Source organism: Gallinula chloropus, assembly GCF_964237585.1.
Source record: "Gallinula chloropus genome assembly, chromosome: 1".
NCBI classification, from domain to species: Eukaryota; Metazoa; Chordata; class Aves; order Gruiformes; family Rallidae; genus Gallinula; species Gallinula chloropus.
The window spans coordinates 166,715,077-166,742,523 of NC_140085.1; positions in this window are offsets into that span (position 1 = coordinate 166,715,077).

A 27,447-nucleotide genomic window follows, 5' to 3' on the forward strand; every position below is an offset into this window, starting at 1 on the left:
CCTGGCTGCCCAGTTGCTGCTGCTGAGCACGTGCAGCTGGCCCAGGGGCAGGCAGAGCTTGGGGCGTGGGGTCTCGCCATGTCTGCAGAGAGGAGCATCAGGGAGTGGTCTGGAGGTGGCCCGGCCCTGTTGCTCCCTTCCAGCGCCTGCCCCTGGCATGGCCATGGGTGCATCCAGCGGCAGGGTGCCCGGGGCCTGGGGCTGCCGCTTGGGTGTCCCCACTGTGGAGCCAGGGCCAGGGCTGGGCAGGAAAGAGAGCTGGGCTCTGGGAGTCTTACTTGGACTTGGCGATGACCAAGGTGTCCAAGAAGAGGAGGAGGTCCCTCTTCTTGCTCACACGCCCCTGGGTCACCTGCACGCGCTGGCGGAGCAGCGGCTCGGGGGATGGCTGGGCAGGCTGGCACTGCTGCACGGGCTCAGGGCCGTCCCTGCGGAGCCGACGGTGTGAGGTGTGATAAAGGTGGCTGCTGCGGGGCTGGGCCCTGCCGGCATGTCCCGAGCCGTGGGGGGATCCTACCTGGGGCTGCAGCGGCAGTTCAGCTGTCCCATCCTGAAGATCTGGTAGACCCTCGGCCTGGGACGCTTCTCTTGGGCTCTGGAACGAGCTGAGCCGTCCAGAGCAATGCTGATTTTCCTATCGCGGTGCTGCTGGGCCAGAGCTCCACTCACCAGTGCCGCTCTGTGTACCGGCCCAACACGCACTGACGCCGTTGCCAGGGCAGCGCTGGGTAACAAACAGGTTCTTGGAACTCGGGCGGGGACGGGGGGGTGTATCACAGGTGGGGTGGGGCTCAGGGGTATCTCCCCTCCTGGACTCATGGAATAGCCCAAGTTGGAAGGGACCCGTAAGGGTCATGGAGTCCAGCTCCTGGCTCCACACAGGGCCAGCCAAGTCAGAGCATGGCGTCGAGGGCATTGCCCAGACACTTCCTGACCTCAGTCAAGCTGGGCGCTGTGACCACTTCCCTGGGGAGCCTGTGCCAGTGCCTGACCATCTTCTCAGTAAATAAGCTCTTGCCTCAGCTTCATACTGTTCCCTCGCGTTCTATTGCTGGCTGCCAAAGAGAGGGGGTCGGTGCCTGCCTCTTCACTCCCCCTCTTCACGAAGCCAGAGACTATGCTGAGGTCTCTCCTTGGAAGACTTTCCCTCCAGAGCCTACCCCATCCTCACTGCCCTCCACTGGCACTCTCCAATCATTTCATGGCCTTTTTCTACTGGGGCGCCCAAAATTGCACACATTACTCAAGGTGTGGCCACAGCAGCGCAGTGTCGAGCAGAACAATCACCTCCCCGGAGCAGCTGGCAATGCCGTGCTTGGTGCACCCCAGGACCCAGCTGGCCCTCCTGGGTGACTGGGTGCGCCGCAGGCTCATGTTTAACTTGCTGTCGACCAAGACCCCCAGATTCCTCTCAGCATGGCTGGCATCCAGCGTCTGACTCCCCAGTCTGCCTGTGTAGCCAGGCTTGTCTCTTCTCAGGTGCAGAAGTCGCCACTTGCCCTTGTTCAGCTTCAAGGGCTTGTGGATCGCCCAGCTCTCTAATCTGTCCAGGGCTCTCTGCAAGGCTTCTCCACCCTCAATGGAGTCAACAGCTCCTCCCAGTTCGGTGTCATCTGCGAATTTACTGAAGACACCCTCGCGTCCCGTGTCCAGGTCGTTTATGAAAACGTTCAAAAGAACTGGACCTCAAATGGAGCCCTGGGGAAGCCCACTAGTGACTGGTCGCCAGCCAGATGTAACCTCATTTACAGTCACCCTCTGGGTCTGACCCATCAGCCAATTGCCCACCCAACGCATTGTGGCTTTGGCTACCTCTATGCTGGACGTTTTGTCCAGCAAGATACTGTGAGACACAGTATCAACAGCTGTACTGAAATAAGACTCGATGGCACCAGGCAAATGCAGTTGCATGCATAGGTGCATCTTCTTCATTCCTCCTCTGTTACAATTCTCTTGCTCACTTCTTTTTTAAAGTTTCTTTTCTGAAATTCTTTCCTGTTGTCAGAGGGTTGGTAGTTTCCCCAGGGGTTAGCTCTGGGTGGAGGTGGGGGGGGCAAATTTTGGTGAATTGCGGCTGTTTGGTGAAAACACTAAGCAAGAGGTTAGTGGTACCACTAAACAGAGGTACACTAACTGTACCTCTGTGCAGAGCACGGGTCCAGCAGGACTATGAGATGCCTTCCAGCCCAGATGGGGTACCCAACACAGATGGGGTAAGTCTAGTGTTAGGACTGCCAGGCTGAAGTGCTGGAACACATCATCCCACAACAGAGTATATAGCGCTGGAACCGGTCCTGTCTCGGAAGTGAGAGAACCAGCAAGAAGCCACTGCAACGAATGGGCAGGGTTAAGAAGGCTGACTGGACTGGCCTAAGTGGCATGAAGCATCTCTGTCGATGTTGGCTTGGAGAATGTGAGTGTCCATGTCCCAGATATCCCTCCTCTCTCAGCACCAGGGGAGCAAATACAGACTTCAAGCCAGAGGAACGAGCAGTGACTCATGTTTACCAACTATGTCCTTATTTTCAGAAATAAAATCAGAATTGGACGTTTCATGAGCACGTACACAGGCCTGTAGTTCTCAGCATTAGGCAGGCATCCCAGCACACTGGAACTGAGCATGAGCACCGAGAGGGCATCGTGGTCATCTTGGTGGTCCAGCTAAAGCTTTTCTGTTTGGTCCGCTACGTCGAAAACAGTCACAGGGATGAAGGAACATGTTACAACTCCCTTGCTACCCTTCCTGTGCGGTCCCTTGCCGGAGCATGGGCATGGGAACATTGCTTTTCATACAACCGTTGGTTGGTGGCATCCTTTGGGCTTTTTTTCCTTTTCCTGAGGAAAAGGAGGAGCCTTCCCCATCACTGCCAACTGTTGGAGAATATTTTTAATTAGATGAGATAGTGGCTGTTACCTTGAAACTTACCAGTTTTTTCTCTCTTTTCTAGGTGACAAAAGAAAAGAAAAATAAAATCTCCTTTCCGTAAATCAAAAAGCTCCTTGATGATCTTGAAATGACGGTCTTCCCGAGAGTCTGCAGTATCGCGATACGGCCAAAGCAGTGTGGGGCTTTGGTGCTAAACAGGGAGCAGGATGGACTAAAAGCATAAAATGGCTGGCAGGGACCTGGTAAGAGAGATGCCCCCAGGAAGGTCTTGACACGCCACGTCTCTCCCTTTGGAGTGCTTAGGGATTCTTCCTCCTGGAAGGAGCTTGACCCCATTAGACCTCCTGGGGGGGCTCAGGTAGCAACAGAGAGGCCGTTGCAGTGTGTGGAGATTTAAGGAAAGCTGGATTCACACTCCCAGCTACGGCAGACAGAAAGGGCTGTGTCTCAGAGAGCTGGTCTGCCAGAGAGGTAAGAAAGGAAGGTGTGAGAGAGCTGATCTGCACGCGGAGCTATGTTGAGCGGGGGTCCTATGGCTGTCCTTGATAGTCTTCCTTTCATCGTTGGCTGATCTCCCCAGCCACAGCCAGGTTCTTCTGGGCCCCAGTGTTTTAACTCAAGACCATCACCAGTACCCACGCTTTCAATTCAGAGCCCGTAACGATTTCCATAGTGATCAAGGCACCCACACCTCGAGTTACCCATTCCAAAGAGCCTTAATACACTTTTTATTCTCCTAACTCTTACAACTGCTCTAAAATCCAAATCCTATTCTAAACTAAAATGCAAATAAACTAGTCCTTAGTAAAGTAACAATAAAAGAAGGGCACGGGTGCCTCCTCGTCCCCTCTGCCAAGGTGGTGCTGCAGCTACGTCGTGCCCCTCGAGGGCCGGGCCTTGGAGCTCATCCGGGGAGTCCAAGGAACAGAAACACACCGGCACCTACAAGGACAGAGTTGGAAAGCGCTGATGGAAGCGGGAAGGCTGATGGAAGAGGACGGGACTTGGTCCCCCCTTCTTTGGGATGTCCTCTGGCATGGCAAGAGAGGACAAAACATGGTGCTTTTGCTGGTTTTTGTCTTCCCTCAAGTCTCTCAGGAGAAGCGTCCCTTTTTGGAGGAGTGACAATACCTCCCTAGCTAGAGCTCTGCGGAGCAGCTCCTTGCTGTGTCTCTGGGATTCAGACAACAGCCTCTGGAGGATTTCCTGGAGTCAGAGCATTGGAAAGATGGATGGCAGAGGCTGCTACACACCTGGGCTCCTCACGCTTCTTGACCTGCTTGGACTTCCTCCTCCTTCCACGTAGCTGGTGTCCTCTTCCTGCCTGGTTGCCCGTCCCCGTCGCTCCCCTCTTCGCAGGTGGGTGCCGTGTTTCGGCACCCTTGTGAAGAGCCTGGCAGCCTTTCCGTTCAAGAGGATCATTAGACAGGGAAAGCCATGACCCACACAAACCAGATGTGCTCTGCATCAAAGCCAGCTCATCTTACCTTCTGTGCTCACAGGAGCTCTTGGGCTGCTGGCTGTCTGGAGCGACTGGAGGCACCTGCAATGGAAATGAGCAAGTCAGCAGGTGCCGAGGACCTGCCTGCCCGGCTGCTACTTCAGCTCTGACAGGCAGATCCATCCCTTGGGTGGGTTTGCTCCGCTCAGCTGAGCCAGAGGTGGCGGGGGGATGACGGCACCAAGTGCGAGGGCCAACGTGCATCAGCCTGACCCACGCTGTGGCGGGCCTGCACGTTGGCAGTGACCTGGCTTGTCCCTGCGGCAGCGGTGCCACCCACCTTCTGAGGGGGGAGGCTTTGGCTGTCCCACTTTTGTGGCCCTGACATACCTCTGCTGCTCTGGCGTCGGGCCCTGGTGCTGGCAACCCGGCCACCACCTCCCGAAGGATTTTCTTGTGGTGGCAAATGAGGACCTCCACCAGCTGCGTCACCTGCACACAGCAAAGCAGCGGTTTGCAGCCGGGGGGCTGAAAGGGGCTCACCCAGGGGCCTTTCTGGCTCCTGCCCCTCACTGCGACTGCCGCTGCGCAGAAAGCTGCAGCTGTGGGGGGCTGCCATTCCCAGCAGCAGCTCCCTCAGGAGTGTTTCCTGAAGAGAGGAGGCAGCTCTGCACAGCAGCGCTCAGCTGGGCCCGGAAGGCTGCAGCCGGCTGGGAAATGCAGCGTACCTGCACTGTCACACACAGCACGGCATGCAGGGGCAGCGCGTCGTCCTCGGGTGGGCTGAGGAGGTTCGGCCCCAGGCAGATGGCCAGGTTGCCCACACTCATCCTGCTGCTGCCCACGTTTCTGCTGATCTTATGCAGCAGGGACAGCAGGCTCTTGAGGAGCAGGAGGTTGGCCGCGGGCAACTTGCCGGCCACCCTGGCAGGGCACAAAGGCACAGTCAATAAAGCTGACCTCGTCGACACCGCTCCCCTAGCCTGACCTCAGCCAAGCCCAGCCCAGGGAAGGCTCCCTGGCCACGCCGGCTCGACGCTTACTCCCTCAGTGCCGCCAGCTTCTCCCGCCTGCTGCTCTTCTGCAGGGCGCTCATCCACTCCTCGTAGAGATCGGCCACGAGGAGCTTGGAGGGGATCTGCCGGAGGAAGGCCTGCAATGCCCAGGGCTCCGGGTGAGGCTTGGAGCACAGCTGCCGGCAGCACGGGCAGCATCCCCGGCAGCCTGGCTCACGAGCAGGTGGCTGGCTTTGGGCTCCTGCTCTCACAGGTGTCCATCAGCTCGCACAGAGCCCAGAGCTGATGGAAGACAGGTCAGACGGCTTTACCTTGAGGATGACAGCCAGCAGATGCACGGGCTGGCTTCTGAGGTCAACCTCCACTCCGGTGTCAAGGGCCTCCATCAGCTGCCGGGAGGCATGCTCGCTGGCCCCCACCATGAAGATCCCCTCCGTGGATGGCCCCTGCTCCTCCAGGACAGCCAGCAGGTCCTGCAGGGACAGAGGAGGACAGCGGCCGGGCTGGAGACAGGTCCTGGGCCAGGCCAAGCTTGCGCAGGGGCAGGAGCCAGGGGGCCGGCTCTGCTTTGGCCGGGGCGGGACACAGGGGTGTCTGGACGGGGGATCCGTGGGGAGCAGCCGGCTTTGTCCCCGAGCCCCAGCCGGGCGTCGTCGGCTGGGGACAGCGCCTGTGCGCAGCAGCCAGCGGGACGGGCAGCCCCTGGCCAGGCTCGCTTACCTGGATGGGCTGGGGCAGCGCGCCGTCCTGGCTGCAGAGAGCGGCCAGGGGCCGGCCGAAGAGAGCCCCCCTGCTCTCTTCGGCGCCCGCCTGCTCCGCTGCCTCTGCAGCGGCCGAGCTCCCTCGCCGCCTTCCGAAGGGCCAGGGCAGCCGCCACCTCCGCCGGCGAGTCCCGCCTGCTGCCAAGGACAAGAGAGCGAAGAGCCGTGGAGGGACGAGAAGCGCCAGGCGAGCGCTCCGGGAGCCTCTCGGCGCTGTCCCGCCGCCGCTGAAAGCAACGCAGAGGCAGCGACGGAGGCTCGGCCAGAGGGTTCGAGGGACTGACAGAGGCACGGACGGAGGGCGGGAGACAGACAGGCGTGGTTTGGGAAGGAGGGGCCGCGGGGCTCAGGTGCGTCCTGCCGCAGAGGGCTGGGGCTCCGGGCAGAGGAGCGGGGAAGGGCCGTGGTGTCCCCGGCCCCTGCTCACTCACCGGCCGAGGCGCCGAGTCCGCCTTCGCTGCCCGAGGGTCCGGGCGCTGGGCGCTGCTCCGGGCCGGCCTGCAAGAAAGGCGCTGCGCTCAGCCAGCAGCCCCGCAGCAGAAAGGGCGCCCGGCGAGCTGCCTCGGCCCCTGGCCCTGCGGGACAGCTGGGCACGGCCGAGACGGCAGCCCGAGCGCTGCGGTGCCAGCCGACGCGCACCTCTGCCTGGCGCTCGAGCAGCCTCTCCAGGCTGCCGGTGTCCAGCGGCGCGGCCTGCGCAAGGGAAAGAGAGCGGGTGGTGAGAAGCCACGGCCCTGAGGCTGGGCTGGGGCAGGCTCTGGGGGCAGAGCGGGGGCAGGAGGGACACTCACGGCTCTGCGGCGCCTCAGCTCCTTGAGCAGGAGCTTGATGGAGGGCAGCTGGGTCACCCGGGCTCCCTCCACTCCTTGCGGTGGCCTGTGCCAGGGGAAGGGGCGGACAAAGATTCGCGTGAGGCACAAGCCGCCTTTGCCCCCTCTCAGCTGCCCCGAGGCGGCCGGGAGCACCTCTCCTCAGCTCGGGAGCGGTGTTTCCGCATCGTGGGGCTGCGCCTGGAGCAGCCCCCCCAGTGCCGGGCTGGGAGCAGGAGCGGCCCAGGCTGCAGGGCCAGGGCAGGGCTTACCCCAGGAAGGCGCTGAGCCAGAGCTCCTTCAGTGCCCGGGAGCTGCAGGAAGAGAGGAGACGCAGGCTGAGTGCCCGCTGCTCCCCACCCAGCCAGCCTGAGGCAGGCAGAGCCGGGCGTGGGGACAGCCCTGCCCCATGGGGACAGCCCCGGAGGCAGGACGATGGCCCGTGGAGCCGGACCGAGGCGCTGCCCAGCCCTGGCTGTGTGGGACACGTCCCCTGACTCACCAGAAGGTGACGGTTAGGGAGCCGTTGGGCCAGACGAGGACCAGGGAGTTGGTGTCCTGGTCCTCCCGCTCCTCCTCGTCACCGGCTGCATCCCTGGCTGCCCAGTTGCTGCTGCTGAGCACGTGCAGCTGGCCCAGGGGCAGGCAGAGCTTGGGGCGTGGGGTCTCGCCATGTCTGCAGAGAGGAGCATCAGGGAGTGGTCTGGAGGTGGCCCGGCCCTGTTGCTCCCTTCCAGCGCCTGCCCCTGGCATGGCCATGGGTGCATCCAGCGGCAGGGTGCCCGGGGCCTGGGGCTGCCGCTTGGGTGTCCCCACTGTGGAGCCAGGGCCAGGGCTGGGCAGGAAAGAGAGCTGGGCTCTGGGAGTCTTACTTGGACTTGGCGATGACCAAGGTGTCCAAGAAGAGGAGGAGGTCCCTCTTCTTGCTCACACGCCCCTGGGTCACCTGCACGCGCTGGCGGAGCAGCGGCTCGGGGGATGGCTGGGCAGGCTGGCACTGCTGCACGGGCTCAGGGCCGTCCCTGCGGAGCCGACGGTGTGAGGTGTGATAAAGGTGGCTGCTGCGGGGCTGGGCCCTGCCGGCATGTCCCGAGCCGTGGGGGGATCCTACCTGGGGCTGCAGCGGCAGTTCAGCTGTCCCATCCTGAAGATCTGGTAGACCCTCGGCCTGGGACGCTTCTCTTGGGCTCTGGAACGAGCTGAGCCGTCCAGAGCAATGCTGATTTTCCTATCGCGGTGCTGCTGGGCCAGAGCTCCACTCACCAGTGCCGCTCTGTGTACCGGCCCAACACGCACTGACGCCGTTGCCAGGGCAGCGCTGGGTAACAAACAGGTTCTTGGAACTCGGGCGGGGACGGGGGGGTGTATCACAGGTGGGGTGGGGCTCAGGGGTATCTCCCCTCCTGGACTCATGGAATAGCCCAAGTTGGAAGGGACCCGTAAGGGTCATGGAGTCCAGCTCCTGGCTCCACACAGGGCCAGCCAAGTCAGAGCATGGCGTCGAGGGCATTGCCCAGACACTTCCTGACCTCAGTCAAGCTGGGTGCTGTGACCACTTCCCTGGGGAGCCTGTGCCAGTGCCTGACCATCTTCTCAGTAAATAAGCTCTTGCCTCAGCTTCATACTGTTCCCTCGCGTTCTATTGCTGGCTGCCAAAGAGAGGGGGTCGGTGCCTGCCTCTTCACTCCCCCTCTTCACGAAGCCAGAGACTATGCTGAGGTCTCTCCTTGGAAGACTTTCCCTCCAGAGCCTACCCCATCCTCACTGCCCTCCACTGGGCACTCTCCAATCATTTCATGGCCTTTTTCTACTGGGGCGCCCAAAATTGCACACATTACTCAAGGTGTGGCCACAGCAGCGCAGTGTCGAGCAGGACAATCACCTCCCCGGAGCAGCTGGCAATGCCGTGCTTGGTGCACCCCAGGACCCAGCTGGCCCTCCTGGGTGACTGGGTGCGCCGCAGGCTCATGTTTAACTTGCTGTCGACCAAGACCCCCAGATTCCTCTCAGCATGGCTGGCATCCAGCGTCTGACTCCCCAGTCTGCCTGTGTAGCCAGGCTTGTCTCTTCTCAGGTGCAGAAGTCGCCACTTGCCCTTGTTCAGCTTCAAGGGCTTGTGGATCGCCCAGCTCTCTAATCTGTCCAGGGCTCTCTGCAAGGCTTCTCCACCCTCAATGGAGTCAACAGCTCCTCCCAGTTCGGTGTCATCTGCGAATTTACTGAAGACACCCTCGCGTCCCGTGTCCAGGTCGTTTATGAAAACGTTCAAAAGAACTGGACCTCAAATGGAGCCCTGGGGAAGCCCACTAGTGACTGGTCGCCAGCCAGATGTAACCTCATTTACAGTCACCCTCTGGGTCTGACCCATCAGCCAATTGCCCACCCAACGCATTGTGGCTTTGGCTACCTCTATGCTGGACGTTTTGTCCAGCAAGATACTGTGAGACACAGTATCAACAGCTGTACTGAAATAAGACTCGATGGCACCAGGCAAATGCAGTTGCATGCATAGGTGCATCTTCTTCATTCCTCCTCTGTTACAATTCTCTTGCTCACTTCTTTTTTAAAGTTTCTTTTTCTGAAATTCTTTCCTGTTGTCAGAGGGTTGGTAGTTTCCCCAGGGGTTAGCTCTGGGTGGAGGTGGGGGGGGCAAATTTTGGTGAATTGCGGCTGTTTGGTGAAAACACTAAGCAAGAGGTTAGTGGTACCACTAAACAGAGGTACACTAACTGTACCTCTGTGCAGAGCACGGGTCCAGCAGGACTATGAGATGCCTTCCAGCCCAGATGGGGTACCCAACACAGATGGGGTAAGTCTAGTGTTAGGACTGCCAGGCTGAAGTGCTGGAACACATCATCCCACAACAGAGTATATAGCGCTGGAACCGGTCCTGTCTCGGAAGTGAGAGAACCAGCAAGAAGCCACTGCAACGAATGGGCAGGGTTAAGAAGGCTGACTGGACTGGCCTAAGTGGCATGAAGCATCTCTGTCGATGTTGGCTTGGAGAATGTGAGTGTCCATGTCCCAGATATCCCTCCTCTCTCAGCACCAGGGGAGCAAATACAGACTTCAAGCCAGAGGAACGAGCAGTGACTCATGTTTACCAACTATGTCCTTATTTTCAGAACTAAAATCAGAATTGGACGTTTCATGAGCACGTACACAGGCCTGTAGTTCTCAGCATTAGGCAGGCATCCCAGCACACTGGAACTGAGCATGAGCACCGAGAGGGCATCGTGGTCATCTTTGGTGGTCCAGCTAAAGCTTTTCTGTTTGGTCCGCTACGTCGAAAACAGTCACAGGGATGAAGGAACATGTTACAACTCCCTTGCTACCCTTCCTGTGCGGTCCCTTGCCGGAGCATGGGCATGGGAACATTGCTTTTCATACAACCGTTGGTTGGTGGCATCCTTTGGGCTTTTTTTCCTTTTCCTGAGGAAAAGGAGGAGCCTTCCCCATCACTGCCAACTGTTGGAGAATATTTTTAATTAGATGAGATAGTGGCTGTTACCTTGAAACTTACCAGTTTTTTCTCTCTTTTCTAGGTGACAAAAGAAAAGAAAAATAAAATCTCCTTTCCGTAAATCAAAAAGCTCCTTGATGATCTTGAAATGACGGTCTTCCCGAGAGTCTGCAGTATCGCGATACGGCCAAAGCAGTGTGGGGCTTTGGTGCTAAACAGGGAGCAGGATGGACTAAAAGCATAAAATGGCTGGCAGGGACCTGGTAAGAGAGATGCCCCCAGGAAGGTCTTGACACGCCACGTCTCTCCCTTTGGAGTGCTTAGGGATTCTTCCTCCTGGAAGGAGCTTGACCCCATTAGACCTCCTGGGGGGGCTCAGGTAGCAACAGAGAGGCCGTTGCAGTGTGTGGAGATTTAAGGAAAGCTGGATTCACACTCCCAGCTACGGCAGACAGAAAGGGCTGTGTCTCAGAGAGCTGGTCTGCCAGAGAGGTAAGAAAGGAAGGTGTGAGAGAGCTGATCTGCACGCGGAGCTATGTTGAGCGGGGGTCCTATGGCTGTCCTTGATAGTCTTCCTTTCATCGTTGGCTGATCTCCCCAGCCACAGCCAGGTTCTTCTGGGCCCCAGTGTTTTAACTCAAGACCATCACCAGTACCCACGCTTTCAATTCAGAGCCCGTAACGATTTCCATAGTGATCAAGGCACCCACACCTCGAGTTACCCATTCCAAAGAGCCTTAATACACTTTTTATTCTCCTAACTCTTACAACTGCTCTAAAATCCAAATCCTATTCTAAACTAAAATGCAAATAAACTAGTCCTTAGTAAAGTAACAATAAAAGAAGGGCACGGGTGCCTCCTCGTCCCCTCTGCCAAGGTGGTGCTGCAGCTACGTCGTGCCCCTCGAGGGCCGGGCCTTGGAGCTCATCCGGGGAGTCCAAGGAACAGAAACACACCGGCACCTACAAGGACAGAGTTGGAAAGCGCTGATGGAAGCGGGAAGGCTGATGGAAGAGGACGGGACTTGGTCCCCCCTTCTTTGGGATGTCCTCTGGCATGGCAAGAGAGGACAAAACATGGTGCTTTTGCTGGTTTTTGTCTTCCCTCAAGTCTCTCAGGAGAAGCGTCCCTTTTTGGAGGAGTGACAATACCTCCCTAGCTAGAGCTCTGCGGAGCAGCTCCTTGCTGTGTCTCTGGGATTCAGACAACAGCCTCTGGAGGATTTCCTGGAGTCAGAGCATTGGAAAGATGGATGGCAGAGGCTGCTACACACCTGGGCTCCTCACGCTTCTTGACCTGCTTGGACTTCCTCCTCCTTCCACGTAGCTGGTGTCCTCTTCCTGCCTGGTTGCCCGTCCCCGTCGCTCCCCTCTTCGCAGGTGGGTGCCGTGTTTCGGCACCCTTGTGAAGAGCCTGGCAGCCTTTCCGTTCAAGAGGATCATTAGACAGGGAAAGCCATGACCCACACAAACCAGATGTGCTCTGCATCAAAGCCAGCTCATCTTACCTTCTGTGCTCACAGGAGCTCTTGGGCTGCTGGCTGTCTGGAGCGACTGGAGGCACCTGCAATGGAAATGAGCAAGTCAGCAGGTGCCGAGGACCTGCCTGCCCGGCTGCTACTTCAGCTCTGACAGGCAGATCCATCCCTTGGGTGGGTTTGCTCCGCTCAGCTGAGCCAGAGGTGGCGGGGGGATGACGGCACCAAGTGCGAGGGCCAACGTGCATCAGCCTGACCCACGCTGTGGCGGGCCTGCACGTTGGCAGTGACCTGGCTTGTCCCTGCGGCAGCAGTGCCACCCACCTTCTGAGGGGGGAGGCTTTGGCTGTCCCACTTTTGTGGCCCTGACATACCTCTGCTGCTCTGGCGTCGGGCCCTCGTGCTGGCAACCCGGCCACCACCTCCCGAAGGATTTTCTTGTGGTGGCAAATGAGGACCTCCACCAGCTGCGTCACCTGCACACAGCAAAGCAGCGGTTTGCAGCCGGGGGGCTGAAAGGGGCTCACCCAGGGGCCTTTCTGGCTCCTGCCCCTCACTGCGACTGCCGCTGCGCAGAAAGCTGCAGCTGTGGGGGGCTGCCATTCCCAGCAGCAGCTCCCTCAGGAGTGTTTCCTGAAGAGAGGAGGCAGCTCTGCACAGCAGCGCTCAGCTGGGCCCGGAAGGCTGCAGCCGGCTGGGAAATGCAGCGTACCTGCACTGTCACACACAGCACGGCATGCAGGGGCAGCGCGTCGTCCTCGGGTGGGCTGAGGAGGTTCGGCCCCAGGCAGATGGCCAGGTTGCCCACACTCATCCTGCTGCTGCCCACGTTTCTGCTGATCTTATGCAGCAGGGACAGCAGGCTCTTGAGGAGCAGGAGGTTGGCCGCGGGCAACTTGCCGGCCACCCTGGCAGGGCACAAAGGCACAGTCAATAAAGCTGACCTCGTCGACACCGCTCCCCTAGCCTGACCTCAGCCAAGCCCAGCCCAGGGAAGGCTCCCTGGCCACGCCGGCTCGACGCTTACTCCCTCAGTGCCGCCAGCTTCTCCCGCCTGCTGCTCTTCTGCAGGGCGCTCATCCACTCCTCGTAGAGATCGGCCACGAGGAGCTTGGAGGGGATCTGCCGGAGGAAGGCCTGCAATGCCCAGGGCTCCGGGTGAGGCTTGGAGCACAGCTGCCGGCAGCACGGGCAGCATCCCCGGCAGCCTGGCTCACGAGCAGGTGGCTGGCTTTGGGCTCCTGCTCTCACAGGTGTCCATCAGCTCGCACAGAGCCCAGAGCTGATGGAAGACAGGTCAGACGGCTTTACCTTGAGGATGACAGCCAGCAGATGCACGGGCTGGCTTCTGAGGTCAACCTCCACTCCGGTGTCAAGGGCCTCCATCAGCTGCCGGGAGGCATGCTCGCTGGCCCCCACCATGAAGATCCCCTCCGTGGATGGCCCCTGCTCCTCCAGGACAGCCAGCAGGTCCTGCAGGGACAGAGGAGGACAGCGGCCGGGCTGGAGACAGGTCCTGGGCCAGGCCAAGCTTGCGCAGGGGCAGGAGCCAGGGGGCCGGCTCTGCTTTGGCCGGGGCGGGACACAGGGGTGTCTGGACGGGGGATCCGTGGGGAGCAGCCGGCTTTGTCCCCGAGCCCCAGCCGGGCGTCGTCGGCTGGGGACAGCGCCTGTGCGCAGCAGCCAGCGGGACGGGCAGCCCCTGGCCAGGCTCGCTTACCTGGATGGGCTGGGGCAGCGCGCCGTCCTGGCTGCAGAGAGCAGCCAGGGGCCGGCCGAAGAGAGCCCCCCTGCTCTCTTCGGCGCCCGCCTGCTCCGCTGCCTCTGCAGCGGCCGAGCTCCCTCGCCGCCTTCCGAAGGGCCAGGGCAGCCGCCACCTCCGCCGGCGAGTCCCGCCTGCTGCCAAGGACAAGAGAGCGAAGAGCCGTGGAGGGACGAGAAGCGCCAGGCGAGCGCTCCGGGAGCCTCTCGGCGCTGTCCCGCCGCCGCTGAAAGCAACGCAGAGGCAGCGACGGAGGCTCGGCCAGAGGGTTCGAGGGACTGACAGAGGCACGGACGGAGGGCGGGAGACAGACAGGCGTGGTTTGGGAAGGAGGGGCCGCGGGGCTCAGGTGCGTCCTGCCGCAGAGGGCTGGGGCTCCGGGCAGAGGAGCGGGGAAGGGCCGTGGTGTCCCCGGCCCCTGCTCACTCACCGGCCGAGGCGCCGAGTCCGCCTTCGCTGCCCGAGGGTCCGGGCGCTGGGCGCTGCTCCGGGCCGGCCTGCAAGAAAGGCGCTGCGCTCAGCCAGCAGCCCCGCAGCAGAAAGGGCGCCCGGCGAGCTGCCTCGGCCCCTGGCCCTGCGGGACAGCTGGGCACGGCCGAGACGGCAGCCCGAGCGCTGCGGTGCCAGCCGACGCGCACCTCTGCCTGGCGCTCGAGCAGCCTCTCCAGGCTGCCGGTGTCCAGCGGCGCGGCCTGCGCAAGGGAAAGAGAGCGGGTGGTGAGAAGCCACGGCCCTGAGGCTGGGCTGGAGCAGGCTCTGGGGGCAGAGCGGGGGCAGGAGGGACACTCACGGCTCTGCGGCGCCTCAGCTCCTTGAGCAGGAGCTTGATGGAGGGCAGCTGGGTCACCCGGGCTCCCTCCACTCCTTGCGGTGGCCTGTGCCAGGGGAAGGGGCGGACAAAGATTCGCGTGAGGCACAAGCCGCCTTTGCCCCCTCTCAGCTGCCCCGAGGCGGCCGGGAGCACCTCTCCTCAGCTCGGGAGCGGTGTTTCCGCATCGTGGGGCTGCGCCTGGAGCAGCCCCCCCAGTGCCGGGCTGGGAGCAGGAGCGGCCCAGGCTGCAGGGCCAGGGCAGGGCTTACCCCAGGAAGGCGCTGAGCCAGAGCTCCTTCAGTGCCCGGGAGCTGCAGGAAGAGAGGAGACGCAGGCTGAGTGCCCGCTGCTCCCCACCCAGCCAGCCTGAGGCAGGCAGAGCCGGGCGTGGGGACAGCCCTGCCCCATGGGGACAGCCCCGGAGGCAGGACGATGGCCCGTGGAGCCGGACCGAGGCGCTGCCCAGCCCTGGCTGTGTGGGACACGTCCCCTGACTCACCAGAAGGTGACGGTTAGGGAGCCGTTGGGCCAGACGAGGACCAGGGAGTTGGTGTCCTGGTCCTCCCGCTCCTCCTCGTCACCGGCTGCATCCCTGGCTGCCCAGTTGCTGCTGCTGAGCACGTGCAGCTGGCCCAGGGGCAGGCAGAGCTTGGGGCGTGGGGTCTCGCCATGTCTGCAGAGAGGAGCATCAGGGAGTGGTCTGGAGGTGGCCCGGCCCTGTTGCTCCCTTCCAGCGCCTGCCCCTGGCATGGCCATGGGTGCATCCAGCGGCAGGGTGCCCGGGGCCTGGGGCTGCCGCTTGGGTGTCCCCACTGTGGAGCCAGGGCCAGGGCTGGGCAGGAAAGAGAGCTGGGCTCTGGGAGTCTTACTTGGACTTGGCGATGACCAAGGTGTCCGAGAAGAGGAGGAGGTCCCTCTTCTTGCTCACACGCCCCTGGGTCACCTGCACGCGCTGGCGGAGCAGCGGCTCGGGGGATGGCTGGGCAGGCTGGCACTGCTGCACGGGCTCAGGGCCGTCCCTGCGGAGCCGACGGTGTGAGGTGTGATAAAGGTGGCTGCTGCGGGGCTGGGCCCTGCCGGCATGTCCCGAGCCGTGGGGGGATCCTACCTGGGGCTGCAGCGGCAGTTCAGCTGTCCCATCCTGAAGATCTGGTAGACCCTCGGCCTGGGACGCTTCTCTTGGGCTCTGGAACGAGCTGAGCCGTCCAGAGCAATGCTGATTTTCCTATCGCGGTGCTGCTGGGCCAGAGCTCCACTCACCAGTGCCGCTCTGTGTACCGGCCCAACACGCACTGACGCCGTTGCCAGGGCAGCGCTGGGTAACAAACAGGTTCTTGGAACTCGGGCGGGGACGGGGGGGGGTGTATCACAGGTGGGGTGGGGCTCAGGGGTATCTCCCCTCCTGGACTCATGGAATAGCCCAAGTTGGAAGGGACCCGTAAGGGTCATGGAGTCCAGCTCCTGGCTCCACACAGGGCCAGCCAAGTCAGAGCATGGCGTCGAGGGCATTGCCCAGACACTTCCTGACCTCAGTCAAGCTGGGCGCTGTGACCACTTCCCTGGGGAGCCTGTGCCAGTGCCTGACCATCTTCTCAGTAAATAAGCTCTTGCCTCAGCTTCATACTGTTCCCTCGCGTTCTATTGCTGGCTGCCAAAGAGAGGGGGTCGGTGCCTGCCTCTTCACTCCCCCTCTTCACGAAGCCAGAGACTATGCTGAGGTCTCTCCTTGGAAGACTTTCCCTCCAGAGCCTACCCCATCCTCACTGCCCTCCACTGGGCACTCTCCAATCATTTCATGGCCTTTTTCTACTGGGGCGCCCAAAATTGCACACATTACTCAAGGTGTGGCCACAGCAGCGCAGTGTCGAGCAGGACAATCACCTCCCCGGAGCAGCTGGCAATGCCGTGCTTGGTGCACCCCAGGACCCAGCTGGCCCTCCTGGGTGACTGGGTGCGCCGCAGGCTCATGTTTAACTTGCTGTCGACCAAGACCCCCAGATTCCTCTCAGCATGGCTGGCATCCAGCGTCTGACTCCCCAGTCTGCCTGTGTAGCCAGGCTTGTCTCTTCTCAGGTGCAGAAGTCGCCACTTGCCCTTGTTCAGCTTCAAGGGCTTGTGGATCGCCCAGCTCTCTAATCTGTCCAGGGCTCTCTGCAAGGCTTCTCCACCCTCAATGGAGTCAACAGCTCCTCCCAGTTCGGTGTCATCTGCGAATTTACTGAAGACACCCTCGCGTCCCGTGTCCAGGTCGTTTATGAAAACGTTCAAAAGAACTGGACCTCAAATGGAGCCCTGGGGAAGCCCACTAGTGACTGGTCGCCAGCCAGATGTAACCTCATTTACAGTCACCCTCTGGGTCTGACCCATCAGCCAATTGCCCACCCAACGCATTGTGGCTTTGGCTACCTCTATGCTGGACGTTTTGTCCAGCAAGATACTGTGAGACACAGTATCAACAGCTGTACTGAAATAAGACTCGATGGCACCAGGCAAATGCAGTTGCATGCATAGGTGCATCTTCTTCATTCCTCCTCTGTTACAATTCTCTTGCTCACTTCTTTTTTAAAGTTTCTTTTTCTGAAATTCTTTCCTGTTGTCAGAGGGTTGGTAGTTTCCCCAGGGGTTAGCTCTGGGTGGAGGTGGGGGGGGCAAATTTTGGTGAATTGCGGCTGTTTGGTGAAAACACTAAGCAAGAGGTTAGTGGTACCACTAAACAGAGGTACACTAACTGTACCTCTGTGCAGAGCACGGGTCCAGCAGGACTATGAGATGCCTTCCAGCCCAGATGGGGTACCCAACACAGATGGGGTAAGTCTAGTGTTAGGACTGCCAGGCTGAAGTGCTGGAACACATCATCCCACAACAGAGTATACAGCGCTGGAACCGGTCCTGTCTCGGAAGTGAGAGAACCAGCAAGAAGCCACTGCAACGAATGGGCAGGGTTAAGAAGGCTGACTGGACTGGCCTAAGTGGCATGAAGCATCTCTGTCGATGTTGGCTTGGAGAATGTGAGTGTCCATGTCCCAGATATCCCTCCTCTCTCAGCACCAGGGGAGCAAATACAGACTTCAAGCCAGAGGAACGAGCAGTGACTCATGTTTACCAACTATGTCCTTATTTTCAGAACTAAAATCAGAATTGGACGTTTCATGAGCACGTACACAGGCCTGTAGTTCTCAGCATTAGGCAGGCATCCCAGCACACTGGAACTGAGCATGAGCACCGAGAGGGCATCGTGGTCATCTTTGGTGGTCCAGCTAAAGCTTTTCTGTTTGGTCCGCTACGTCGAAAACAGTCACAGGGATGAAGGAACATGTTACAACTCCCTTGCTACCCTTCCTGTGCGGTCCCTTGCCGGAGCATGGGCATGGGAACATTGCTTTTCATACAACCGTTGGTTGGTGGCATCCTTTGGGCTTTTTTTCCTTTTCCTGAGGAAAAGGAGGAGCCTTCCCCATCACTGCCAACTGTTGGAGAATATTTTTAATTAGATGAGATAGTGGCTGTTACCTTGAACCTTACCAGTTTTTTCTCTCTTTTCTAGGTGACAAAAGAAAAGAAAAATAAAATCTCCTTTCCGTAAATCAAAAAGCTCCTTGATGATCTTGAAATGACGGTCTTCCCGAGAGTCTGCAGTATAGCGATACGGCCAAAGCAGTGTGGGGCTTTGGTGCTAAACAGGGAGCAGGATGGACTAAAAGCATAAAATGGCTGGCAGGGACCTGGTAAGAGAGATGCCCCCAGGAAGGTCTTGACACGCCACGTCTCTCCCTTTGGAGTGCTTAGGGATTCTTCCTCCTGGAAGGAGCTTGACCCCATTAGACCTCCTGGGGGGGCTCAGGTAGCAACAGAGAGGCCGTTGCAGTGTGTGGAGATTTAAGGAAAGCTGGATTCACACTCCCAGCTACGGCAGACAGAAAGGGCTGTGTCTCAGAGAGCTGGTCTGCCAGAGAGGTAAGAAAGGAAGGTGTGAGAGAGCTGATCTGCACGCGGAGCTATGTTGAGCGGGGGTCCTATGGCTGTCCTTGATAGTCTTCCTTTCATCGTTGGCTGATCTCCCCAGCCACAGCCAGGTTCTTCTGGGCCCCAGTGTTTTAACTCAAGACCATCACCAGTACCCACGCTTTCAATTCAGAGCCCGTAACGATTTCCATAGTGATCAAGGCACCCACACCTCGAGTTAACCATTCCAAAGAGCCTTAATACACTTTTTATTCTCCTAACTCTTACAACTGCTCTAAAATCCAAATCCTATTCTAAACTAAAATGCAAATAAACTAGTCCTTAGTAAAGTAACAATAAAAGAAGGGCACGGGTGCCTCCTCGTCCCCTCTGCCAAGGTGGTGCTGCAGCTACGTCGTGCCCCTCGAGGGCCGGGCCTTGGAGCTCATCCGGGGAGTCCAAGGAACAGAAACACACCGGCACCTACAAGGACAGAGTTGGAAAGCGCTGATGGAAGCGGGAAGGCTGATGGAAGAGGACGGGACTTGGTCCCCCCTTCTTTGGGATGTCCTCTGGCATGGCAAGAGAGGACAAAACATGGTGCTTTTGCTGGTTTTTGTCTTCCCTCAAGTCTCTCAGGAGAAGCGTCCCTTTTTGGAGGAGTGACAATACCTCCCTAGCTAGAGCTCTGCGCAGCAGCTCCTTGCTGTGTCTCTGGGATTCAGACAACAGCCTCTGGAGGATTTCCTGGAGTCAGAGCATTGGAAAGATGGATGGCAGAGGCTGCTACACACCTGGGCTCCTCACGCTTCTTGACCTGCTTGGACTTCCTCCTCCTTCCACGTAGCTGGTGTCCTCTTCCTGCCTGGTTGCCCGTCCCCGTCGCTCCCCTCTTCGCAGGTGGGTGCCGTGTTTCGGCACCCTTGTGAAGAGCCTGGCAGCCTTTCCGTTCAAGAGGATCATTAGACAGGGAAAGCCATGACCCACACAAACCAGATGTGCTCTGCATCAAAGCCAGCTCATCTTACCTTCTGTGCTCACAGGAGCTCTTGGGCTGCTGGCTGTCTGGAGCGACTGGAGGCACCTGCAATGGAAATGAGCAAGTCAGCAGGTGCCGAGGACCTGCCTGCCCGGCTGCTACTTCAGCTCTGACAGGCAGATCCATCCCTTGGGTGGGTTTGCTCAGCTCAGCTGAGCCAGAGGTGGCGGGGGGATGACGGCACCAAGTGCGAGGGCCGACGTGCGTCAGCCTGACCCACGCTGTGGCGGGCCTGCACGTTGGCAGTGACCTGGCTTGTCCCTGCGGCAGCGGTGCCACCCACCTTCTGAGGGGGGAGGCTTTGGCTGTCCCACTTTTGTGGCCCTGACATACCTCTGCTGCTCTGGCGTCGGGCCCTGGTGCTGGCAACCCGGCCACCACCTCCCGAAGGATTTTCTTGTGGTGGCAAATGAGGACCTCCACCAGCTGCGTCACCTGCACACAGCAAAGCAGTGGTTTGCAGCTGGGGGGCTGAAAGGGGCTCACCCAGGGGCCTTTCTGGCTCCTGCCCCTCACTGCGACTGCTGCTGCGCAGAAAGCTGCAGCTGTGGGGGGCTGCCATTCCCCGCAGCAGCTCCCTCAGGAGTGTTTCCTGAAGAGAGGAGGCAGCTCTGCACAGCAGCGCTCAGCTGGGCCCGGAAGGCTGCAGCCGGCTGGGAAATGCAGCGTACCTGCACTGTCACACACAGCACGGCATGCAGGGGCAGCGCGTCGTCCTCGGGTGGGCTGAGGAGGTTCGGCCCCAGGCAGATGGCCAGGTTGCCCACACTCATCCTGCTGCTGCCCACGTTTCTGCTGATCTTATGCAGCAGGGACAGCAGGCTCTTGAGGAGCAGGAGGTTGGCCGCGGGCAACTTGCCGGCCACCCTGGCAGGGCACAAAGGCACAGTCAATAAAGCTGACCTCGTCGACACCGCTCCCCTAGCCTGACCTCAGCCAAGCCCAGCCCAGGGAAGGCTCCCTGGCCACGCCGGCTCGACGCTTACTCCCTCAGTGCCGCCAGCTTCTCCCGCCTGCTGCTCTTCTGCAGGGCGCTCATCCACTCCTCGTAGAGATCGGCCACGAGGAGCTTGGAGGGGATCTGCCGGAGGAAGGCCTGCAATGCCCAGGGCTCCGGGTGAGGCTTGGAGCACAGCTGCCGGCAGCACGGGCAGCATCCCCGGCAGCCTGGCTCACGAGCAGGTGGCTGGCTTTGGGCTCCTGCTCTCACAGGTGTCCATCAGCTCGCACAGAGCCCAGAGCTGATGGAAGACAGGTCAGACGGCTTTACCTTGAGGATGACAGCCAGCAGATGCACGGGCTGGCTTCTGAGGTCAACCTCCACTCTGGTGTCAAGGGCCTCCATCAGCTGCCGGGAGGCATGCTCGCTGGCCCCCACCATGAAGATCCCCTCCGTGGATGGCCCCTGCTCCTCCAGGACAGCCAGCAGGTCCTGCAGGGACAGAGGAGGACAGCGGCCGGGCTGGAGACAGGTCCTGGGCCAGGCCAAGCTTGCGCAGGGGCAGGAGCCAGGGGGCCGGCTCTGCTTTGGCCGGGGCGGGACACAGGGGTGTCTGGACGGGGGATCCGTGGGGAGCAGCCGGCTTTGTCCCCGAGCCCCAGCCGGGCGTCGTCGGCTGGGGACAGCGCCTGTGCGCAGCAGCCAGCGGGACGGGCAGCCCCTGGCCAGGCTCGCTTACCTGGATGGGCTGGGGCAGCGCGCCGTCCTGGCTGCAGAGAGCGGCCAGGGGCCGGCCGAAGAGAGCCCCCCTGCTCTCTTCGGCGCCCGCCTGCTCCGCTGCCTCTGCAGCGGCCGAGCTCCCTCGCCGCCTTCCGAAGGGCCAGGGCAGCCGCCACCTCCGCCGGCGAGTCCCGCCTGCTGCCAAGGACAAGAGAGCGAAGAGCCGTGGAGGGACGAGAAGCGCCAGGCGAGCGCTCCGGGAGCCTCTCGGCGCTGTCCCGCCGCCGCTGAAAGCAACGCAGAGGCAGCGACGGAGGCTCGGCCAGAGGGTTCGAGGGACTGACAGAGGCACGGACGGAGGGCGGGAGACAGACAGGCGTGGTTTGGGAAGGAGGGGCCGCGGGGCTCAGGTGCGTCCTGCCGCAGAGGGCTGGGGCTCCGGGCAGAGGAGCGGGGAAGGGCCGTGGTGTCCCCGGCCCCTGCTCACTCACCGGCCGAGGCGCCGAGTCCGCCTTCGCTGCCCGAGGGTCCGGGCGCTGGGCGCTGCTCCGGGCCGGCCTGCAAGAAAGGCGCTGCGCTCAGCCAGCAGCCCCGCAGCAGAAAGGGCGCCCGGCGAGCTGCCTCGGCCCCTGGCCCTGCGGGACAGCTGGGCACGGCCGAGACGGCAGCCCGAGCGCTGCGGTGCCAGCCGACGCGCACCTCTGCCTGGCGCTCGAGCAGCCTCTCCAGGCTGCCGGTGTCCAGCGGCGCGGCCTGCGCAAGGGAAAGAGAGCGGGTGGTGAGAAGCCACGGCCCTGAGGCTGGGCTGGAGCAGGCTCTGGGGGCAGAGCGGGGGCAGGAGGGACACTCACGGCTCTGCGGCGCCTCAGCTCCTTGAGCAGGAGCTTGATGGAGGGCAGCTGGGTCACCCGGGCTCCCTCCACTCCTTGCGGTGGCCTGTGCCAGGGGAAGGGGCGGACAAAGATTCGCGTGAGGCACAAGCCGCCTTTGCCCCCTCTCAGCTGCCCCGAGGCGGCCGGGAGCACCTCTCCTCAGCTCGGGAGCGGTGTTTCCGCATCGTGGGGCTGCGCCTGGAGCAGCCCCCCCAGTGCCGGGCTGGGAGCAGGAGCGGCCCAGGCTGCAGGGCCAGGGCAGGGCTTACCCCAGGAAGGCGCTGAGCCAGAGCTCCTTCAGTGCCCGGGAGCTGCAGGAAGAGAGGAGACGCAGGCTGAGTGCCCGCTGCTCCCCACCCAGCCAGCCTGAGGCAGGCAGAGCCGGGTGTGGGGACAGCCCTGCCCCATGGGGACAGCCCCGGAGGCAGGACGATGGCCCGTGGAGCCGGACCGAGGCGCTGCCCAGCCCTGGCTGTGTGGGACACGTCCCCTGACTCACCAGAAGGTGACGGTTAGGGAGCCGTTGGGCCAGACGAGGACCAGGGAGTTGGTGTCCTGGTCCTCCCGCTCCTCCTCGTCACCGGCTGCATCCCTGGCTGCCCAGTTGCTGCTGCTGAGCACGTGCAGCTGGCCCAGGGGCAGGCAGAGCTTGGGGCGTGGGGTCTCGCCATGTCTGCAGAGAGGAGCATCAGGGAGTGGTCTGGAGGTGGCCCGGCCCTGTTGCTCCCTTCCAGCGCCTGCCCCTGGCATGGCCATGGGTGCATCCAGCGGCAGGGTGCCCGGGGCCTGGGGCTGCCGCTGTGGAGCCAGGGCCAGGGCTGGGCAGGAAAGAGAGCTGGGCTCTGGGAGTCTTACTTGGACTTGGCGATGACCAAGGTGTCCGAGAAGAGGAGGAGGTCCCTCTTCTTGCTCACACGCCCCTGGGTCACCTGCACGCGCTGGCGGAGCAGCGGCTCGGGGGATGGCTGGGCAGGCTGGCACTGCTGCACGGGCTCAGGGTCGTCCCTGCGGAGCCGACGGTGTGAGGTGTGATAAAGGTGGCTGCTGCGGGGCTGGGCCCTGCCGGCATGTCCCGAGCCGTGGGGGGATCCTACCTGGGGCTGCAGCGGCAGTTCAGCTGTCCCATCCTGAAGATCTGGTAGACCCTCGGCCTGGGACGCTTCTCTTGGGCTCTGGAACGAGCTGAGCCGTCCAGAGCAATGCTGATTTTCCTATCGCGGTGCTGCTGGGCCAGAGCTCCACTCACCAGTGCCGCTCTGTGTACCGGCCCAACACGCACTGACGCCGTTGCCAGGGCAGCGCTGGGTAACAAACAGGTTCTTGGAACTCGGGCGGGGACGGGGGGGGTGTATCACAGGTGGGGTGGGGCTCAGGGGTATCTCCCCTCCTGGACTCATGGAATAGCCCAAGTTGGAAGGGACCCGTAAGGGTCATGGAGTCCAGCTCCTGGCTCCACACAGGGCCAGCCAAGTCAGAGCATGGTGTCAAGGGCATTGCCCAGACACTTCCTGACCTCAGTCAAGCTGGGTGCTGTGACCACTTCCCTGGGGAGCCTGTGCCAGTGCCTGACCATCTTCTCAGTAAATAAGCTCTTGCCTCAGCTTCATACTGTTCCCTCGCGTTCTATTGCTGGCTGCCAAAGAGAGGGGGTCGGTGCCTGCCTCTTCACTCCCCCTCTTCACGAAGCCAGAGACTATGCTGAGGTCTCTCCTTGGAAGACTTTCCCTCCAGAGCCTACCCCATCCTCACTGCCCTCCACTGGGCACTCTCCAATCATTTCATGGCCTTTTTCTACTGGGGCGCCCAAAATTGCACACATTACTCAAGGTGTGGCCACAGCAGCGCAGTGTCGAGCAGGACAATCACCTCCCCGGAGCAGCTGGCAATGCCGTGCTTGGTGCACCCCAGGACCCAGCTGGCCCTCCTGGGTGACTGGGTGCGCCGCAGGCTCATGTTTAACTTGCTGTCGACCAAGACCCCCAGATTCCTCTCAGCATGGCTGGCATCCAGCGTCTGACTCCCCAGTCTGCCTGTGGAGCCAGGCTTGTCTCTTCTCAGGTGCAGAAGTCGCCACTTGCCCTTGTTCAGCTTCAAGGGCTTGTGGATCGCCCAGCTCTCTAATCTGTCCAGGGCTCTCTGCAAGGCTTCTCCACCCTCAATGGAGTCAACAGCTCCTCCCAGTTCGGTGTCATCTGCGAATTTACTGAAGACACCCTCGCGTCCCGTGTCCAGGTCGTTTATGAAAACAGTGCAGCTCTGTGGAGCGAGCAGCTCCTTGCTGTGTCTCTGGGATTCAGACAACAGCCTCAGGAGGATTTCCTCGAGTCAGAGCATTGGAAAGATGGACGGCAGAGTCTGCTACACACCGTGGCTCCTCACTCTCCTTGCTCTGCTTGGACTTCCTCCCCACTGTGTGCAGGCTTGCTTCCTCTGAAGCCGAGATTTTAAACATGCTTTGGCTTCCTTGGAATTGAGGACTGAGCTTATAGGTGGTTCCTTTATGACAAGCAGATTTCAAAGACTGCCTGAAGTATCACCCCTTTCTAAAGTACGAGGGCACGTGAGGGTGGAAGGATGATCACCCCAGGGGTACGCTGGAGCCGCAAAGCTGTGCATGGGCAGAAGGGACCGGGAAACCCGGCCTGGTTTTCTGGCAGCTCTTAGCTTGTGGCTGCTGCTGTTGAAAAGTTTGCTACCAGGAGACCCAGCCAAGTTGGTAATACCGCTTCCATCATGGCTCTTTCATCCCTTGCAAAGGCAGGTGATAAGAGAGTGTGAATCATAGAATCATCATAGAATGGTCTGGGGTGGAAGCGGCCCCAAGGATCACAGAATTCCAAACCTCCCTGCCACAGGCAGGGCCAGCAACCTCCGGGCCTGGATCAAGACAAGGTTGCCCAGGACCCCGTCCAACCTGGCCTTGAACACCTCCAGGGATGGGGCATCCAGCACCGCTCTAGGCAGCACCTTACCACTCCCTCTGTAAAGAACTTGCCCCCAATATCTAATGTAAACCTTCCCTCCTTTAGCTTCAATCCATTCCCCCTTGCCCATGAAGCCCAGATCTTGTCCCCCTCCTTTGGGAATTCCTCTGGCATGGAGGAGGGAAGAAACCTTCCTGGCTACTAGCTGTGTTGCTTTGGCCCCTTCTCCACACGTGCTGTACCCTCAGAGCACAGCAACAGGAGAGAGATGGGCAGTGCCCCCTTCCAGGCAGTCGGGCTGGATAATGGACAGCAGAGTCTGCTACATACCTGGGCTCCTCATCCTTCTCTCCCTTGTTGGATTTCCTCATTGTTGTAGTTTGTGAGGCTCTGCTGCTGAGACGTGTTTTTTAAGCAGCAGTTACAGTTTTCTGCCAGCTTAAACTATAAACAACGAGGAATTCAAGGCCCCATCTCCCAGTTCCTGACCCCCTGTTCTGCGAGCAGGGGAATGAAGGGAGTGAAATCATGACTAGAGTGAAGTCTGCTAAGAAGGGAGCGGGGAGGGAGGTTAGAGGTGTTTTAAGATCTGGAAAAGGAACACAGCTCATGAAGAAGTAACCGAGAACCCCATTTTTTTCCCATTCCCTGCCCTCCTGTACTGCAAGCAGGGGGAAGAAGGGAGCATAATCCTGACTAAAGTCTGCTAAGAAGGGAATGGTGGAGGGAGGGTGTTTGAAGATCTGGTTACATTTGTTTTAAGATCTGGTCGTGCTCTCAAGTCTGGATTCTTCACTGTTCTTTGTAGTTGTGATGTAGTGTAATAGAGTAGTTTTTCTCTTCTACACTTTGTGTTGAGTCTGTTTTGCCCACGTCATTGCTGACAGAGTGATCTCTCCCTGTCCTTATTTTAACTCCTGAGCCTCTTAATACATATTTTCTCCCCTGTCTAACTAAGAAGGGGAGTAACAGACTGACTTCAGTGGGCATCTGGCCTCCAGCCAGGGCTAAACCACGACACTCATCCATCCCAGAGAGCTCTTATTCCAGACTTCTCCAGTTCCTGTCTGGTTGGGCATCAGAGTTCTGCCCTTCATCAAAGCCATCTCATCTTACCTTCTCTCTTCACAGGAGAGGTGAGGACTGACCCCTACCCAGAAGAAAATAAATATAATAGAAGTAACTGCAGCCCCTGAAATCTGACTGGGAAAACCAAATGACAAAGCTAAAGGTGATCATTGGTCCAAACTGAAGTAACGTACTGGAATTTGATGCCCTAGCAAACCAAGTCTGGAAACTACCCAGTGGAAGGGTGTGGAGCTTTGGAGCCCCACTGTGTGAAGTTCCAGCACTTGAAGCAGCTGTTAAGTTACCTCCTTCCAGAAGAACAAATGGTATTCAATATCCTTTACCATCTGCTGCTAAGGAGGGGATCAGAGAGGTGATCAAAGCCTTGGAAACTCCTGATACTGCGGCCAGAGCCCACTCCCCTGTAAGGCCCTGGTATGGCCGGTACGCACACCAGGCGGTAGGGGATGGCTGGCAGCAGCAGGCGGGCAGTGGGACAATGACACAGTGCCACTCACAGCCACTGTGATCACAGAATCACAGAATCCCAGAATCGTAGGGGTTGGAAGGGACCTCGAGAGATCATCGGGTCCAACCCCCCTGCCAAAGCAGCTCCCTAGGACATATCACTCAGATAGGCGTCCAGACGAGACTTGAATATCTCCAGAGATGGAGACTCCACCACCTCCCTGGGCAGCCTGTGCCAGGGCTCTGTCACCCTCACTGTGAAAAAGTTCTTCCGCATGTTGGTGCGGAATTTCCTGTGCTCCAACTTGCAGCCACTGCCCCTTGTCCTGTCCCCACAGACCACTGAAAAGGGGCTGGCTGATTCCCCCTGCATCCCATGTCTAAGATACTTATAAAAACTAATTAGGTCTTCCCTAAGTCTTCTTTTCTCGAGACTAAACAGTCCCAGTTTACTCAGCCTGTCCTCATAGGGGAGATGTTCCAGGCCCCTAATCATCTTCGTAGCCTTTCTCTGGACTCTCTCCAGGAGGTCCCTGTCTTTTTTATACCAGGGAGCCCAGAACTGGACACAGTACTCCAGGTGGGGCCTGACCAAGGCAGAGTAGAGGGGGAGGATGAACTCCTTCGACCTGCTGGACACACTCTTCCTAATGCATCCCAGGATCCCATTGGCTCTCTTAGCCACCACTGCACACTGCTGGCTCATAGCCAACCTGTCATCAACCAGGACCCCCAGGTCCTTCTCCACAGAGCTCTTCTCCAGCAGGTCATCTCCCAGCCTGTACTGATATAGTGGGTTATTCCTCCCCAGGTGCAAGACTTTACACTGCTCTTGTTGAATTTCATTAGGCTTCTCCTTGCCCAGCTCTCCAGCCTGTTCAGGTCTTGCTGGATGGCAGCGCAGTGTTACTGCGTGTCAGCCACCACTCTCAGCTTTGTATCATCGGCACTTGCTGAGCGTGGATGCTATTCCCTCATCAAGGTCAAACCTGAAGCATGGACCGGCAGTTTTGGTCTTCTGATCTCAGCTTTGTGTCTGCCTGTTT